This window comes from Mustela nivalis (genome assembly GCF_964662115.1).
Source record: "Mustela nivalis genome assembly, chromosome: 1".
NCBI lineage: Eukaryota > Metazoa > Chordata > Mammalia > Carnivora > Mustelidae > Mustela > Mustela nivalis.
The window spans coordinates 153686493-153706154 of record NC_139020.1 but is presented as its reverse complement, the minus strand read 5'-3'; the positions used below and the strand labels follow the sequence as shown (position 1 = coordinate 153706154).

The 19662-nt window shown below is 40.0% G+C and overlaps 1 protein-coding gene and 1 long non-coding RNA gene across 18 annotated transcripts in view; one reads left to right on the top strand and one right to left on the bottom strand.

Moving 5' to 3' along the window:
• Window positions 1–250: 250 nt before the first annotated feature.
• On the bottom strand, window positions 251–10238 carry LOC309872189. The gene is made up of 3 exons (XR_014315716.1): window positions 10162–10238; window positions 2223–2375; window positions 251–1051 (listed from the first exon to the last, which is right to left on the bottom strand). It is a non-coding gene; the product is annotated as an uncharacterized lncRNA (long non-coding RNA).
• A 223-nt stretch (window positions 10239–10461) lies between these two features.
• The window catches only part of LRRFIP2 (LRR binding FLII interacting protein 2), a 106891-nt gene continuing 97690 nt past the window's right edge, over window positions 10462–19662 (top strand). For 4 of the 17 annotated variants that reach the window (XM_082745568.1, XM_082745570.1, XM_082745567.1 and 1 more), the window contains exon 1: window positions 10483–10800. The gene's annotated coding sequence lies outside the window, so the exon portion shown is untranslated. Of the gene's footprint in view, window positions 10801–11213; window positions 11650–19662 lie in introns of those variants that run through there. The other 13 variants (XM_082745572.1, XM_082745573.1, XM_082745571.1 and 10 more) reach the window with 7 other exon arrangements.

Below are 19662 nucleotides of genomic sequence, written 5' to 3'. Positions count from 1 at the left end.
ATGGAAGCGTTGACTAAGAGTGAGTGCCGGTGTGTGAGCTCAACGTGCTTGTCCATGGACATACCACAGCCAGAATCTGATGGGTGAAAGGAGGGTTGCATGTTTTAACAGAGTATGCTCGAAACTCTGTTATGGACTATGACAGGCTGGATTGTTTGTCAGCTGACTTGTTATGCTGCCCCCAGTCAATTAGTTCTGAGAGGGCAGAAGCCACACCTGTATGGTTCATTTACTCTTAGCATCCAGTACATGATTTTTTAAAAAAGATTTTATTTATTTGACAGACAGAGATCACAAGTAGGCAGGGGCAGGCAGAGAGAGAGAGAGAGAGAGAGAGCAGAGAGGGGGGCTTGGGATCATGACCTGAGCCCAAGGCAGAGGCGTTAACCCACTGAGCCACCCAGGTGCCCCCAGTATCTGATTTTTAAAAATGGAAGGAAAAAATGATGTATGCAAGGCAAGAGAAAAATTGACAATAGTTTTGAGCAGTGAGAATCATAATTAGATCAATTTTTTAGTTGTACCTTTTGCGTATTTTGACTCTGGGGTACTGGTGGGTTACATATATTTCTTTATAACTTACTTTGAGTATGGATGTAGTACATTTTATCGGGGAATATCCTGAACAGTAAACAAATCAAATCAAATCACTGGTGGTTCCATTCTGTAAAGTTAATATTTGGGTGTCTATGTCTGTATAATATTAAACAATATATGAATCACCTTGAACATATTGTTCAGGAATCTACTTCTACATTTAAATACATGATTAATATTACCCTATGTTACCTTCTCCTACAATAGAAATTTTAATGGCTATATTCCATGATCATATCTATTTTTAAAGTACCCAGACCCAAATTCGGTTTCCAAACATGAGATTCTGATGAACAGGACCACAGAGCAGTGATTTTGATCAGAACTGTGCTTGTTAATAACAGCAGGCGATTCCATGGCCCATACAGCTCCCGGCTGTGAGGTTAACTCCAACAACTACTGATTTAGTTTGGTTTGACTTTCTGCCAGTCTTATGACCAACTTGAAGCAGGTCCTAGAACAGAGAATGTTATGTTTGGTGTCCAGGGAAGCAGCAAACTAGAGAAACCATCCCAAATTCCAGAATAATAGAGAGAGCCAATATTCTCTTTATACCCATTTATCCATTTTCCACAGCAAAATTTGAACTAAAAGGATAAAAATGCCATAAAGGTTAGGTTAAACATCTTGTGGGGAAAGTGACCTATTAGTGTAGAAAGGAATGGAAGTGGTAAAACAAAAAAGAAGCTGAAAACAAGCCCGTTGATAACATTTTTCTTTCAAGATTCTACACCATAAATGTCCTCCAAGAAGATAAACGTAAGCAAGCTGATTCAGCAAGCTGATTCGCAGTCACTGCTTCCGTAGTGGTTTCTCGGGTCTCTTAGCTAGCAGCCACCCTGCCCGCAGGGTACTGAGGGCTAGTAAATATTTTTCAGGCAGACTGACAATAGGAAAGAATTGTAGAACAAGAAACTACCTGCAGTACTTAGGTAGGAGTATCCTGGAAAGTGATGTGCTGAAAAACTGACCCTTCCAGCTGGTTTACTTTTATACTCATGCATTTATTTATTTTTTGTGACATTCATTCATCAATGACAAGTGAAGTTTTGACAGCCTAATGATACAGGGGAAATAATGCAGTATTATGTAGAGAATTGGGAGAGATGTAAAATGAGTGCCGTGGTATTTCTTCTTTACTTTTTTTTTTTAAGTAATCTCTATACCCAAGGTGGATTTGAACTTGTGCCACTGAGATCAAGTCATGTGCTGTTCTGACTGAGCCAACCCGGCGCCCCCATGGTATTCTTTTAAAAGCTTAAGGAAGGGGTTATCTGGGTGGCTCAGGTGGTTAAACATCTGTATTCGGCTCTGGTCATGATTCCAACTAAGATCCAGTCCCATGTCAGGCTCCCCGCCCTTCTTTCTCAAAAAACAAACAAACAAACAAACAAATTAATTAATTAATTAATAAAAAAGCTTAAGGAAGAATGCTCTAGGTCTTTGTTATTTGGTTATAGTATGTATGATTTTCTGACCATCAGTATCCATTTCCTTATTTGGGTGACAGCACCCCATTTCTTCTTCTGGGGAACCACTCTTCTCCTACAGTTCATGTTCTTTGGATGAAACACCAGTGAAACAGTGACTCACATTTGGACAATTACAACATAAAATTTTCTTACCTGCAGTAATTTTTTAAGGGACAGGCAGATAATCTGTGTTGACTTAATTAGTGAATCCAGGAACTTCTGGGAAGGCACTTTTTCTTGCTGGACTTGGCCCAGGATAGACGTAGACTTGAAATTGTTGGGAACCGTCTTGCTACCACATAAAGCCTGATTATAAAGGCAATAAGGAGGAAAGCTGAGGCTTTCTTATTGTTGCTTTTTTGGTTTTTCAGAAGGCTGTTTCTGATCTGATTTGAAATGGGCATGAGTGGCAGTAAGTTGAAACTTTATCTTTATTTTCACAAGACAGGTATAAGGGTCTAAATTATTTTTAAGAAAGTTGATGCTTTCTGACAACAAAAGAAATGAAAAACTCTGTATTGGCATAGTTTATTATATAAGCATCATAGTTCTAAGGATATGGCATTGTGGAGTGTATAAAATAAAATACGTCTTTTCTCAGGAAATGTATAAACTGCTTGGAAAGATATGAACATTAAAAACAAAACCCTTTAGAACACAAATGAATTGCAAACAGTATTCATACAAATATTCTGCATGGCAATAGAAAGTGATAGCTAGAAACTAAACCAGCCTACAACAAAAGCGTAGGTAAAAGGGTTTAGGCTAAACTCTGAGTATTTCCATTTAATTCTCAAGGCACTGGTCCTCATATCCTTAATCTTCAGGTAGATTCATACATTTGAATTTCCTATCTGAATGTTTCCTTTGAATTACTTACTTGCATATTTAATTGCCTGTTTGATATCTACACTTTGATGTCCAATAGGCATCTCAAACTTACCTTGTCCAAAAATCTTCCTCCAAACTTGGTGGAAGCTTGATCTATATGGTTTTCCAAATTTCCTTTTTAAGATTTTATATAATCTTAAAAAATAAATATATATATAATACATAATATATATAATACATAATATATATAATATATGATATATTATATATATATACACCTGATATATATATATATATATATATCTGACAGAGAGAGAGAGAGAGAGAGATGATGAGAGAGGGAACACAAGTAGGGGGAGTGGTAGAGGGAGCAGGAAGCCCAATGCCTGGCTAGATTTCCAGGACCCTGGGATCATGACCTGAGGCAAAGGCAGATGCTTAAAGACTGAGCCACCCAGGCACTCTGTTTTCCAAATCTCAGATGGCTAGCCCAACCTGACAGTTGTTCAGGTCTAAAAGCTTATGGGTTGGAGTGCCTGGGTGGCTCAGTGGGTTAAGGCCTCTGCCTTCGGCTCAGGTCATGACCCCAGGGTCCTGGGATCAAGCCCCGAGTCTGGCCCTCTGCTCAGCAGGGAGCCTGCTTCCCTTCCTCTCTCTCTGCCTGCCTCTCTGCCTGCTTGTGACCTCTGTCAAATAAATAAAAAAAAATCTTTTTAAATAAATAAATAAATAAAAGCTTATGGGTTGTCTTTTACTTTCCTTTTTCTAGAGATCTTATTTATTTTTCTGAGACAGAGAAAGAGAGAGAGGACACATGAGTTGGGGAGGGGCAGATGGAAAGGGAGAAGCAGAGTCCCGGTTGAGCTCAGAGCCCACGTGGGGCTTGATCCTAGGATCCTGAGATCATGACCTGAGCTGAAGTTGGACACCCCCCACCCAGGGGCCCCCACTTCTCTCTTTCTCTTGCATCTTGAATCCATTCCATCAGCAAATCTTAGTCTCTATCTTCAAAACGTATTCAGAATCTAACCACTTCTTAATACCACTATTGCTGCCCGAATTACTGCAATAGCCTAACTGGTCTTTTCGGTCTCATCATTGCCTCCCTAAAGTCTTTCCTAATATAGCAGCCAAAACAGTCTCATAATGTTTATTAGGTAAATTTTCAAACATACAGCAAAGATGAAAACATTTTACATTGCTCCATCTGTATATATTCTATCTAGATTCTACAATTAGCAGAACAGTCCTGCTTAAGGTGACATATTGTGTAGCTCCTCTGTCCAAAACTCTCTGATAGCTTACCTCATTCAAAAAGGAAAAGGCAATTTCTTACCATAGTCTTCGAGACTTCGTTTGATCTGGTCCCTAATTCCATTCTTCCATGTTGTCTATCATACTTCAGCCACACTGGTCTCCTTATTGCTACGCAAATGGGGCAAGCACATTCTTTCCTTAAGGTCTTTGCATTTGCTGTCCCTTTGCTTGGGATGCTCTTCTCCTAGGTATTCGAATGACTTGCCTCTTTCTTTGCATGACTTCGTCGGAGGTCTTCTCTGACTCTTCCAAGTAAGTATTAGGTTGAACAATTTAAGGTCATTCAACCATGTTGAATCACATGAACCTAATATTGTTCTGAATTTAAAAAGAATGTAAAAAAGACCAGGAATTTCATATGGTTCAAGCTAATAAAACAGCACCACCAACCTATCCTTTTATTTTTGCCTGACTTCCAGTATTTTTTATAAGAGCTTCTTACCATCTTAGGTACTATCATTGCGTATTGTCTAGAAGATCCTCAAAGATAGGGGATCTTGCTGTTTTGTTCAGTGCTGTGTACTCAGTGTGCAGAATGGAACTTGGCCTATAGTTGGCACCCAGGACATATTTAAAGAATGAATTCTTCACATTGAAACCGGAGTGATCTTTTGGAAACACAAATTTGACGTCACTCCCACTAAAAATTCTTAAATTGGTTTGTATCACTTTTGAAACAAAGCCAAGAATCTTTACCAGGCCTGTTAAGATCCTGCCTGATCCTTGATCTTTTTTTTTTTTTTTTTTTTTTTAGAAGATTTTTTATTTATTTATTTGACAGAGAGAAATCACAAGTAGGCAGAGAGGCAGGCAGAGAGAGAGAGGAGGAAGCAGGCTCCCCGCTGAGCAGAGCCCGATGCGGGACCCGATCCCAGGACCCTGAGATCATGACCTGAGCCGAAGGCAGCGGCTCAACCACTGAGCCACCCAGGCGCCCCTGATCCTTGATCTTTAATCCTGATCCCAATCTTTAATTCTCTAGACTTATCTCACATTATCTCCCTCATTTATTTTCAGGCCCTGGGACTATGCTGGTTTCATTATGAAGTCTTTATGTTTTCCCTCTATGATTCTTCTGTATCAAGTACACTCTGAGCCATTTTTTTTTAAAAGATTTTATGTATTTATTTTAGAGAGAGAGTATATAAGCCAGGGTGTGGGGGGAGGTGCATAGGGAGAGAGGGAGAGAGAATCGCAAGCTGACACAAAGCTGAGCACAGACCCTGTTGCTAGGCTCGATCCCAGGACCCTGAGATCATGATCTGAGGTGAAATCAAGAGTCAGACTCTCAACCAACTGAGCCACCCCAGCCAGGCGCCCCATCCTGAGGTAGTTTTCAATATTGGTTCAAAGCATCTCTTGCTCGAAGCCATTTTGGACACCCCAGAGTAGGTTGAGCTGCACTTCAATGCCCTCATGCACCAACCCCCTACTCTTAGTAATACTTATTTGGATTATAAAGTTCCTTTTGTGTGATAATTTGACTCCCTATTCAGACAGTAATTTTCGTAAGAAAACACAGCTTTCTTTTTTCTTCCCTTTCAATCCCTATAATCTGTGAAGTATCTGGCACATAGTAATAGCTTAATACTCCTTTAAAAAAATCGATCCTGTTGTGTCCCTGTTACTAGTGTCTAACTGGGTACCTGGTACTCAGTAGGTGACTACCTTTGCTAAACAACCATAGTATGAAAGATGTTTGACTACTCATTTACAGTAAAAATATAATGCAGAAGAGCCATCACTTGATTATCTGTGATCAGGCACTCATACATAATTGATACCTACACCAATTCCAAATTCTCTCCTTTTATCAACTTTTCCTCACCAGTAAGACTGAAGAAAGTAAGTTACACTTCTTTTCTTTCCTTTTTTTACTCTCTAGTGGAGTAAAGGGTGAGCTATCGGACCAGGAAAATCCACAGAGTCAGAATTAGCCATAAGTGAGATTTGGCTTCTGAACCAAAAGACCATGGCATTCTCACTTGGATAGTTAAGATGTTTAGAAACTTTTTAGTTTTTATTTTACTTATTTTTAAAAAAAGACTTTGAGAGAGAGAGAGAAAGAGACAGAACACAAGCAGGTTGAGGGGCAGAGGGAGAGTGAGATGCAGACTTCCCACTGAGTAGCGAGCCAGACACAGAACTCAATCCCAGGACTCCAGGATCATGACCTGAGCCAAAGGCAGACACTTAACCAACTGAGCCACCCAGGTGCCCTGAAACTTTGTAAAATATTTTATTTATTATTTAGAGAGATGGAGTGGGATAAAAGGCAGAGGCAGAGGTAGAGGGACAAGCAGACTCCCCGCTGAGCAGAGAGCCTGACAAGATGCTCGGGGCTCAATCCCATGACCCTGGGATCCTGACCTGAGCCAAAGGCAGATGCTTAACTGATTGAGCCACCCAGGTGCCCTTGGAAACTTTTTTCCCCAAATGAAAAGCTTTGCATTTTTAAAAAAATCTTTTTAAAGACTTTATTTATTTTTAAAAGATTTTATTTATTCATCTGACAGAGAGAGACACAGTGAGGGAAGGAACACAAATAGGGGGAGTGGGAAAGGGAGAATCAGGCTTCCCACCAAGCAGTGAGCCCGATGTGGGGCTCAAACCCAGGACCTACAGATCATGACCTGAACCAAAGGCAGACACTTAACGACTGAGCCACCCAGGTGCCCCAAGACTCTATTTATTAAGAGAGCCCAAGAGGGTGAGGGTGGGACAGAGAGAGAGAATTCTAAGCAGACTCTACTGAGCTTCATGTGAGGCTTCATCCCATGACCCTGCAATCATGACCAGAGCTGTAATCGAGTCAGACACCCAAACAACTGAGCCACCCAGATGCCCCTATTTTTCTTTGAATTTTAACAGCAATCTCTTTGAAAACATTTCAGTGATCAGAGGATATATTAAAACACACATACACAGGTTATATACATTTACAAGTTTATTAGGGAAGAATGACATGGAACAGAAAAGAAGAAAAAAAGCAAAAATCTTACAAATGATTTCAAGTGCACTGAAACAGAAGTTTTTAGTAAACCTGTAATTCCAGATAAGCCCTTTGGTAAGCTTATTGACTTTGTCATTTGTTAATTTAGAGAAAAGGGAGAAAAGCCCAACCAAGTACAATAAAAATGAATTTACAAAATGGCAATTTTTGGATATCATGAAACGTAGGAAGAAACTAAAAACCTAAAGACATTAATTTTAGTAAGATGTTAATTTTCTAGTTTTAATAATGTATTATAGGTATGCAAGATACTACCAGTGAGGGGATGCTACCAGTGGGTAAAGGCTACACAGAACCTCTCTGTATTATTTTTGCAATTTCCCTGTGAGCCTATAATTATTTCCAAATAAAAAGTGAAATAAATAAGTTAAAAAATAAAAAAAGAAGACCCCAGGAAAAATAGTAAAGGGAAAAATGAATTTTTAGAAAAAGAATTTAAATATACATAGTTGAAGACTTGTTTGCCAGATTTCCATAGGTTTGTAAGGAGTTAACCAAAATTTTTAAAAATGCTTCCAAGACAGACAGACAGACAGGCACACACATGACTAACAAAAATATTAGGCTCTGAGAAGTGGCATCCTAATTTTAATGTTTGAACTAATGATATTTTCCAGAGCCAAAGGGAGAGTGAAACATAATACTGTTTGCATAAAAAACCAACAAATTTTGGAAAAACCACAAAATTGAGTGTTTGCTCTTGAGAAAGGAAAACCTGTATTTCTTTACATCGTCAAAGAAAAGCGTGAAAGATCTGATATGAAAGGAAAAAAATGTACAAATCCTACCACTTCATTCCTCAAAACTGTATAAACATTTGCAAGATTTTCCTTCATCCATTAAATGTCCCTAGAGCAGCCAGCCTACACAGACCTGGGGGCATTCACATGTCACAATATTCCATAAAAATCTGGGAACACATATTTTTGGCAGAAAGAAATCACTTAATCTGCAAGGAAAGGCTGCTTGCAAAAGAATTCAGAGTGACACATTTAGGCAGGACTCCCTTGCAATGACAAAATGTCAGTGTCATAATTGATCACATTCTTGGGTGCATTCTAAAGACACACGGCATTATGAACTTTTATGAGTAGCTTTCTTGATGCCAGAGAGATGGCAAATATCCTATAATGGGAGAAGTAAAAACACAGAGAAGCTCTAAAATTGCCTCATCTCAAGCTTATTAAAGCAACATAGAAATCTGCTTGGCTAGACACTTCATTTATATTCCCTTCTTAAATACTAGAGTTTAGCAACACAGTGCATAGTAGAAGGGGAATTAGGGCTAGAAAGACCCGAGTTAAAATTCTGACTCTTTCAGCAACTAGTTTTGTTACCTTAGACTAGTCAGAGTCTCTGAATCTCAATGTATTTGTTACTAAAATGAATATAATACTCCCTGTATCTCAAGGTTGGTCCTAGAACTGCAAGGAATGTTATATTTAAGTGCCTAGCACAATGCTGTGCAGACAGTAGGTAGCAGTAAGTGTGAGGTCCTTCCCAGTTTTCCCAGAAGATGCAACAAAATATTTCTTTCTTTGCCAGTTTCGCAAATGTCAAAGGAAATGGCTAAGGGGTAAATAAACAGGACAAGGGAATCTAATCCTACTATTATCCAGACAATTATTCTATTAATTATGCAGTTATATAAACTAATATTTAATAAACATTATTGGATTTATTGGTATTATTTAGGTAATACATTAACACATGAATAGGTCTTCTCTTTTTCAAGTTGGCTTTTTATTTTGATTTTAACTGGTTTAGCAAAATAGGCCATTAATTATGAGTATGATCTTTTGGGAAGATTAAGCTCCTCTTTTTTTAATTTTTAAAGATTTTATTTATTTGAGAGAGTGAACGACAAAGAGAGCACAAGCGGGCTGGAAGGGTAGAGGGAGAGATAGGAGATTCCTGGTTGAACAGGGAGCCTTGGCGGGGTGGGGAGGTTGGGGGGGCAAGTGGAGATTGATCCCAGTACCCCAGGATCATGACCCGACTCTACGGCAAACACCGAACTGACTGAGCCACCCAGGTGCCCCAAACTCCTCTTGATCCCAGGTAAAAATCATAGTTTTAGTGTTTACTCATGGGGCTGAGAAAAGGTGACATGGAAGAAAAAATGGTAAAAGGTTAAAGAATTTGTCTTTCAAGGCTGATAGTGTAATTCTCTCTATGATGAAGCGCCTGTTGATGTATGCCTGGGGACTAATGTTCTCTAACTCATGCCTTGAACCTCCGCTAAGAGTGCCATATTCCCAGGCTCCATCTACTCGAAAGGGTGAGCAAGCCTTGTGAAATTGCAAGAGTGGACAGCACCGAGACAGGCCTTAGAAGGCTTTAGACACAGGTTCTTCACATGGAATACGGGGGCGTACTCAGAAGGTTTCGGAATCTGCCTTCCCTGTCTGTAAAATTGTGTCTAAGCGTATTTCGTGCCTTTTCCCCAGGAAGATGCTCAACTGTCACGTCCCTCTTGAGGATGGTTCTCTAGCCATCCTATCCTGAAAAAGGGGTCGCGCCCACACAATCTCTCACATCATCCTTAAGTATTTCCTGCGCAGCCTTACCACAATCTGTCATTACCTTGTTTGTCTGATTAAATCGCTTTAACCCCCCGGCCCCCCGCCCCCGAAGGTAGGCTTCCCAAAGGGCTGGGCCCTGGCCTTTCTCCAGGGCCTTGAACCTGCTGAGTCTCGAGAGACACTTCTGGAACGAATGACACGTCCGTGTCTAGCAGATATTTAAAGGCCTCTACATCCCTCCATCCGCCTCCTTTCCCGCCCCCAGCACCGCCGCATCCTTCTCCGGAAACCATCTTAAAATCACGCGTTTTCATTTTGGAAATAAGGCTTTTCACCTTGCCATCACACCCACTCACTCTCGCACACTCGTTCTCTACAGTCGGAACCGCTGCCCAGGCCCACTTACCCAAACCCACTAGGCCGGACTGTTTAGGGGCGACCCGGGCAGGTGCAGCCTCGAGCGGGCGCCTGCCTCTATTCACCTTCCCAACCTCCGGTCCTCCGCGGAATCCGAGGGGCCACCTCCGCCCACCGGAGTCCCACGCCGCCACCCTCCCTCCAGCGCGGCGCCTGCAGCTAACTGTGGCCGCGCACGGCAGCGGAAGCACCACTCCCGGGGCTGCGCGCAGCCGGCAGCAGAAGAGCCGACGGTCCTCCGCCACGCCGGGATCCTGCCCGTCCCACAGCGCGCGCCGCCGCGGTCGCAACTGCTTCCGGGTAAGCGGGTCACCGACCCTGTGGCCCCGCCCCTCCTTCGCCTCCTCCGCCAGCCGCTCGGGCTGCGGCTCCTCCCGGGGGCTGGTTCCCGCTGTCTCTGTCTTAGCCGCCGCGCCACGGGGCCACCGGCGTGACTGACCCACCGCCCGCGGGCGCCGGGAGCCGCCGCGTCTAGCCCGGCCCGCCTGGCCGGGAGCCTGGGACCCAGTTAGCCGTCCGCGTCCCTCGCCCTCCGCTCCTGGCTTTTCGCCCGGCCGGCTCCCGGCGGCCGACCCGCGCCCCGGCCCTTCCCGGGCGGCGCCGTAGTCACAGCCCGCGCCCAGGACAGGTAAGGTCCGTCCCTTCCGCCGTTCCGGGGGCCCCTTCCCGGCCTCTATAGCCCGTGCGACCCGCGCCGCCGCTGACCCCTGCTGGGGGCCCGGTTTCCCTGCGGGCTCTCAGGTCGGGGTCGCCCCCCGCCTACCGCGTTCTCCCGCAGCACGCCTGATTTCTAACGCGCGCCCTCGGTCTGTGCGAGGAGATGCGGTTACTCCCATTGTGGGAGAAATTGCATCGGGCCGCTGTCCCTTTGCGTCGGGTGCTCGAGGCTCCTTCTCTTCCCCGGCGCGGCACTCCCTCGCTTCTGTCCCCGGACCGGCACCCCTGCGAACGGTGTCAGGCCGGTGGAGGGCGTAGCATTTTTATGGGATTTTTTTTTTCTTCCTCCTTGATCCTAACTGAAGCGCGGGCTAGGAGTGCCGGGGTTAATGCTTGACTAGTACGGGGTGTTATTCACACCCAGATTGTTAAGTTACACAGCTGCGGTCGGGCCTGCTTCTCTTGCCTGTGGATATCCAGCAGGAAGCCGCGGACCTAAGGAAACGCACCTCTTTTTCTTTCTTAGAGGGAAAAAAGTTCAAGTGTTTGCTCTACTTTTCCACTGTGGGAGATACAAATATTAGGCTGCTGAGACACGGCTAGGGAAATGCTGTGTCCTAAACTTTAAGCGTTAAACTCATTTTCTATGAGTTTCCATTTAATGACTCAGCATTTCTGCCGTAAACAGAAAAACTGCAGACTAGGTTAGTTGACTAAAAGATACTATGTAGGAATAACTGAGTAGCCTTTAATTTTTTATGTTATCACAATGGGAAGAGAACGTGGATGCAGTAAATGGAACCAGAGAGATGGTGAACAGGTATGGGTGGGAGAGTTCATAGTATTTAAAATAACGTGTTTTTTTTTTTTTTTCCAAGATAGCGTTTTATATAGCGATGAATCTATACATAAAGGTTCTATTGTTGGAGAATTCAGTATTGCAGATAAGAGTTAGTTGGCAGAGACTTGAGGTTGGCTGTGGTTTGGAAGTCTTGCAGAATTAACCCTGTTTAACCATCATCATGCTCTGTTTAACAAATATAGAGATGATGACCTAGTGTAATATTCATGTTAGAGTAAGAATTTCAGAAAGTGTGATTCATTTAGAAAGTTAGGTCACTCACTTTGTGAGTCATTGATATGGATCTTAAAATTGGAATAGAGGGAAGCAAGAAGTTTGTTATTGCCTCGTTAGATGCCTTCAGTCATTGTATATGGAGCATTGTTATGCTTTGTTAGGTTTGTTGCTGGATACTTATTATTATGAAGTATGGTAAGGAAATAAAAATGGAACTCTTGCAGAATATCTGGCTTTAGAATAGTTTCTAAGTGGATTGTCGTAATTATACCCTTCCCCCACCTTTTTTTTTTTTTTTTTTTTTTGCCAGATGTGGGAAGATAAATGAAGGGGCCTAGGGACAAAGTAAATGTCAGTGAAAGGTATAAAAAAGTTTACTGAAGAATCTACAGTATACAAAATAGTCCTTTCAGTGAAAGGCCTCACCTATTTTGTGAATCCTTAAAAGTGTGGAATGAGTTCTTATGTAAGTTCTGTTATAGAGGAAAGTCTGTATGGAAATTGTGATTTATTATTGGAATGAATTCATTGTAAACTAGAAATAACTTTTTATTGCTGAAATGTAATTTGATCATTTTGGCTTTAAAAATATTGTTAAGCAAAATAACCTTGAATCACAGGGTAGGTACTTGATATTCTTAGCCCTGTTTTCTTTTACTTTTTTGGAATTCATCTTATTTTACCTTGATTTTCAATTTTATGGAACTTTATAGTTAGTTACCAACTATAAAGTAATGGTAAGTTGGTCTTGCTTACCAGGTTCCTTTAATTATTTGAGTAAATTTTGGCATCTTATTTTCTTGGATATTCATTCATATATATAGAGTGTTCCTTACTGTTGCTTTTGATTTTTGTCCAGCAAATAGTGACTTAATTAAGAGTTTCAGTTCCCGGTAAACAGAGATTCCCTTTTGGAAAATCCCTTGTGGAAACCACCATAACTAACAGTCTTGATAAGGTAGATATGTAAGAGAAGCCTTCTTATGTCACGATTTAAGCATCTCCATAATGAAGGAAAAAAAGTGATAGGAGGGTATATTTGTCAAGTAGATTGTTTTTCTCTCAAAACAAAACCAAAAACACATTTTACTAGAAATGAGAGCTATGTCTTGCTAAACCCTTTGTGAATTGTTTAACTGTGCTCCTAGTATGAAAAGGAACAGAATTGAAGATGTTTAGAAAAAAAAAAAATTCTCCTGGCAGAGTGCTGGGAATGTTGATGAGGATCATTTAAGAGGAAATACAGTTCTTGTCTTCACCGTAGGTGCACGTACAAAATAGAGGCCATTTCATAGCCTTTTCCTTTTAAGTAGTTACTTCTTTCTGGAGACTCTGGGAGAGATGGACTTTTAACCAGGAAGATGTACCACTTTATCCAGTTTGCAAACAATAGACTTTAGGAGTGTTGTTCAAAACTCAACTTTTAAAACTTCAGAGGGAAGGAATTGAGCAGAATTTGCCCTGTGAGTAAAATAACTTTACCTTTTTCTCCATTTCTCCTTTTAAGATACTAGCTAGACTATACCTTTGGTAATGATTGTGTGTGTGTGTGTGTGTGTGTGTGTGTGTGTGTTGCATATTGCACTTTATTTTTAAAACTTTTTGCCCTACAAGGAATCAAACATTGGGCTAAAAACTGGATTTAGTTTAAGTTAAACTTTTTCGTTTATTCTATTACTTCTTTTTTCTGGTCAGGGGAGGGAGAAAGAATTCTATTTCTTGGGGAAACTCTGAGATTTGCTAAAAGTGTCTGCTTTTGTTTTGGTCTCTTGGTACGGAGAAGCAGTATATAAGAGTAAAAATTGTTGAGAAGACCTGGCATACATACAGGGAAAGAGAATGCCCACTTCATGGGTACAGTAGATGTTTGTAGGACTTCTAAAAATTGATAAAACGTTTTAAAAAAAATGTTACATGGTGCAAAGGAAGCCTCCTCTCCACAACAGACTTCTAGCCTTCTCTCACTCCCCCACTCCCTAATCCAAGCAACCACTTTGAATAGTTTCCTGTATGTTCTCTAAATTTCTATTGCATATGTAATCTCCTGTATTTAGGAGAACTTTCTTCTGTCTTGCATTCTTATCCTTGATATATCTTAGAGATTTTTCTGTTTTAGCACGTGTCCATCTGATTTTTAAAAAAGACCGGATGTCTTGCCTAGTTTAGATGAACCATAATTTATTCATTTTCCATGATTTATTTTTCCATTCCCTATTAAGAGACATTTAGGTTGTTTTTAGTTTTCTACAAATGTTGCTATAGTGAACAATTAGTATATAAATCTTTGCACTAGTCCATAAGTATGTGTATAGAATATATTTCTGAAAGAGTGATTGCAAAGTTGGACCTTAAGTTGTGAAGGTTTATAAATTTGTTTCAACCTTACATTGGATTTATTTTATAATAGAAGTTAACTTCTTTCTTAACCTTGTAGGAGAAAGGAACTCTTACTCTCTTACTTTGTATTCTATCTTCTCCACTTAAAAAAAAAAGATTAAAATGTAGTTTATAAGGCGATCTTAAACATTTTAGAGTGACGGGTGGTTAATTTTGTTTATACTGGTAAGGGTGAAAATACTGTTGCTTGAAGACTAGTGTTATACACAAATCACTTCACTTATATTGGGTAATAGTTAAATGAATACTTTCGTAGTCGGTTGATTGTTTTAGGATTTTATGACCAATATCAATTAAAAATATTGTATGTAGTTTAACATCTTGCCCTGATGAAGTCTGCTACTATATTATTAGTCACAGAAAATAGTCCACCTTCCTTTACCTTCCACATCCTAGTCTATTCATAATAAAAGAAACCTCTGTAGAGTTTGAGATTCAAAACACCTTTTGCAACCCAGAGTGCTATGGATGGATTAATTTCCCAAGGCAGGGGGTAGGTACAGCTTCAGTTTTTATTCTGCAAAGTGTTTGTGAGCAAATTAAGAGTTTAAAAGTTTAATTTCTGTATTATACAGCGCTCTCATGACCAGGAGGAGGGGGTTCAGGAACATTTTACCTTTGAAAATGAGAGATTCTAGAGAAAAATAAAAAGTACTGAGGGGCTAATGTGTGATGATGAAGTTGGAACTTGTGAGTGGCAGAGTCTCTGGCTGGTGCCCAGGGTCTATTTTGAGGCCTTGTCAGAGCTTGTCCAACAGAACCTACCACATAACTGTAATCTGCCCTGGCCCTACTGCCAGTCAGGAAGGCCTGCGGTTTAGGAAAAGCGGCAACCATAGAAGAGTGAGCTTATAAAGGACATTTGCCTCCAGAAGATTAAGGCTAAGTTTTGGGGTGAAAATCTGCTTAGTGTGCATATCCTAGGATCATTTTTTTTTTTCTTTTTGTCTTTCTTTTTTAAGAAAAGAGAATGATTAAGGAAAACTAATGAGAAAAGTATTTCAGAAGAATGTGCAGAAGGAGGAGCACAGGATTGTACCAGTATTGATGTTATGTTCTGGGTCTAAGAGTGATTAGTCAAATGTTTTACAGCAAGGAAAAACCATTACTGAACTGGCATAGGAAGGCCATGGCCCTAGTTGAACTTGTCCAGTTCAGAGACTTGTACATGTCTTTGGATCAAAAGGACACTGGGAATGATGGGCTGTTTTATAGGATTATTTTGAGTTTGTACAGAGAACTTAGCTTCTTCCCAAATTCTCGCTCTCTTCTTCCCATAGGACTGCTACAGTCTGTATATTATCATGAAGTTATCTCTTTAAAAATAACTCTAGGCTGTTACCAGATGCTATCTCCCAGGGCAGCTGCCTCTGTGTATCATGTGCTTTCTCATGATTTCTCAAAACCTTGGTGTTTTTTATATACTTAGTGAATGAGGCACTTGAGTTTAAAAGTTCTTTAACTGATTTCACTAGTTAGGCTAGAAAACTGTTCAAAGGGCTTTAGAAATCCACCCATTTATTCAAGGTTCCTGTCACCATATTAAACTGCAGCCTTGGGCGCCTGGGTGGCTCAGTGGGTTAAGCTAACTCTGCCTTCGGCTCAGGTCATGATCTCAGAGTTCTGGGATCGAGTCCCGCATTGGGCTCTCTGCTCGGCAGGAGCCTGCTTCCTCCTCTCTCTCTCTTTCTCTTTCTCTCTCTCTCTCTGTGCATACTTGTCATCTCTCTCTGTTAAATAAATAAAATCTTAAAAAAAAAATAAACTGCAGCCTTGTATTACAGTCAAGGTTGTTTGAAGAATTCTGCACTCAGGGCAAACTTAATTTACAGATGCAAAGCCTGCAGATAGTTTCCTTTCTCTTGCTTTACATTAGGTTGTAACGTCAAGAAATTTAATTTTTTCTTGCCCTCAGTTATTTGGATTCTTTGCATTTGATAACAACGATGTATTTAGTGCTGTATTGAGTGTGAGGAGAAAATGTAAACTGGAGTATTTTTATCCCCCCCCCCCATTCCTATTATCTGGTTTATTCCTGTTATCACCTCCCTGCTTCAGGTCTCAGCCTTCCTCTACCAAGAAAAAAAAAAGGTGAAGATAGTGCAGAGCAGAGAGTGGAAAAGAGGTTGGGAAAAGTGTTGGAGTACAAATGTGTATTGGGTCGTATTTGTTCAGAAACATGAACTATTAAAACTCTTCTTAAAAAATTGTAGTTCATCTTTTTCATTGTTTTCACTTTGAACCTTGTATGTGTTAGTTGGTTTTTCATTATGAACACCAAAATCTTTTTTTTTTTTTTTTAAGATATTATGTATCTATTCATGAGAGACAGAGAGAGGCAGAGGCAGAGGGAGAAGTGGGTTCCCTGTGGCACTGGATCCCAGCACTCTGGGATCATGACCTGAGCCCAAGGCAGATGCTCAATGGACTGAGCCACCCAGGCTTCCTGAACACCAAAATCTTAGCTAGTTTTTTTTTTTTTTTTAAGCCAGTTTTGGTATAATGTAGCTTTACTGTTTTAGGAAACTAATTTTAAAGTTACTTGTTTTGATCACTTTGCTATTCTTTCTATATCCCCCACTTTCCTAAATTGAAACATTTTAAGAGCCAGCAGCACTCTTTTGGCTGTCTGTTTTCTAAGTAAAATAGCATATACTGTATGCAGATGATTAAGATGTTAAAATATTTATTTCCCTGTTAAATGGTTTAAGTAATTTATAACAATAAACAATACAATTAGTAAGCATACATGTTGCTATTAAAAAAAAAAAAAAGGATTTCAGTAAAGTGACCCAAGGATTATAGGATTAAAGATAGAAAAAAAAAATCAGTTTTAGATAAGCTATCTTTTTCCCTGCCATGTATATTGCCATATCTAAGTGGTTAGTCAAAGAAATTAGACAATCGTTGCCTGTCGTACCCAATTCACCCTTTGTTACCCATTCAAGTGGGGTTTTTAAAAAAATTGTGTTAGAATATAAATGATATGAAGTTTACCATTTTAATTATCTTTAAGTGTACAATTCACTTTTTAAAAAAAAATTTATTTATTCATGTGACAGAGACACAGAGTGGGAACACAGGCAGGAGGTATGGGAGAGGGAGAAGCAGACTTCCTGCTGAGCAGGGGTCCCCAACATGGGGCTTGATTCCAGGACCCTGGGATCATGACCTGAACCGAAGGCAGATTCTTAGTGACTGAGCCACCCAGGCATCCCTACAATTCAATGGTGTTAAATACATTCACACTGTTGCACAACCTTCACCATCATCCATCTCCAGAACTTTCTCATCATCTCAAACTGAAACTCTGTGCCCATTAAAAAAATAACTCCTAGTTCCCCACAGTGCCTGGCAGCCACCACTCTACTTTCGGTCTCAGTGAATTTGATTACTCTAAGTACTTCATATAAGTAGAATCATATATTTCTGTTTTGTGCCTGGCTTATTTCACTGAACACAGTGTCCTCAAGGCTTATTCAAGTTGTAGCATGCATGAGAATATATATATATATATATATATATATGGAGGAGGGGCAGAGGGAAAGGAAGAAGCAGAATCCCTTCTGAGCAGGGAGCCCGATGCGGACCCTTCCCAGGATGCCAGGATCATCACCAGAGCTGAAGGTAGACAGCTAACTGACTGAGCCACCCAGGTGCCCACATGCATGAGAATCTAAGTCCTTTTTAAAGGCTGAATAATATTCCATTATATGTATATTTCATGTTCTGTTTATCCCTTTGTCTGTTGATGGACACTGGACTAGCTTTTACCAAATTGTGAATAATGCTGCTACCTATGAACACAAGTGTATAAATATTTGTTTTGAGTCCCTGCTTTTGTTTCTTTTGGGCATATACCCTTAAGTAGAATTGTTAGATTATATAGTAATTCTGTGTTTAATTTTTTGAGGAATTGCCATACGCATTTTCCATAGTGGCTGATTATTTTACAGTCTTACTGGCAGTGTACAGGGGTTCCAGTTTCTCTGCATCTTTGACACACTTGTTATTCTTTTTAACGTAGTAGGCATTCTAATGAGTGTGGGGTGGTGTCTCATTGTGGTTTTGATGTGTATTTCCCTAATAACTAGTGATGTGGAGCATCTTTTCATGTGCTCATTGGCCATTTATATGTCTTTGGAGAAAACTGTTCAAGTCCTTTGTCTATATTTGAACTGGGTTATTTTTTATTGTTATTGAGTTTTTAGGGGTTCTCTATCTATTGCAGAGATTAATCCCTTATTAGATGTATAATTTGTAAATATTTTCTCCCATCCTGTGGGTCACTTTTTTTTCTCTTGATATGGTCCTTTGATGCACAAAGTTTTTATTTTGATGAAGTCCAATTTATCTACTTTTCTTGTTGTTATTGTTGTCTGGGCTTTGGCATTATATTCAAGAAATCCAAAGTCATAAAGCTTTTTGTGTGTGTTTTCTTCAAAAAGTTTTGTAGTTTTAGCTTACATGTATTTCTTTGATCTACCCTGAGAGTTATTTTTGTTTGTGGTGTATGCCAGTAAGGCACTGTTTTGCTTAGAGTAACTAGCTTTCTGGTTCAGATTTGAAATCAGGAAGTGTGAGTCCTCCAACTTGTTCTTCTTTTTTCAAGATCGTTTTGGCTGTTCATGATCCCTTGAGATTCCATATGGATTTTATTTTAGGGAAGGATTTTTCTATTTCTACAAATAGAATAGGTTTACAAATAGGTATTTCTCTTTCTACAAAAAATGTCATTGGGATTTGATAGAGAGTGTATTGAATCTGTAAATGGCTTTGGGTAGTATTGACATTTTAACAGTGTTAAGTCTTCCAATCCTTGAACAGGGGGTGACTCTCCGTTTATTTATATCTCCTTTAATTCCTTCAGCAATGTTTTGTAGTTTCCTTGGTTTTTTCCTAAGTATTTTATTTTTGATCCTTATACATGGAATTGTTTTCTTAATTTCCTTTTTGGGTTATTCATAGTTAGTATATAGAAATGCAGCTGGTGTGTGTGTGTGTGTTGATTTTTTTATCCCTGTACCTTTGCTGAATTTATTCATCCAAAACTTTTTTTATACAAACTTTTAAAAACTGTTGCATTTGTCTTCTGTGTTGTGTAACAAGTTACACAAATTTAGAGTTTAAATAACACACATTTAAAATAACACACATTTATTTTCCTGCAATTTCTGTGGGGCAGGAGTCAGAGTATGGCTGAGCTGGGTCCTCTGCATAGGGTCTCATGAGGCTGTAATCAAGGTGTGTATAGCTGGGTGGAATTCTCTTTTGGAGACTTATATGATAAAAATCCATCTCCCTGCTCACTGAGATTTTTGGCAACATTAGTTTATTTGTGGTTTTAGGACTAAAGCT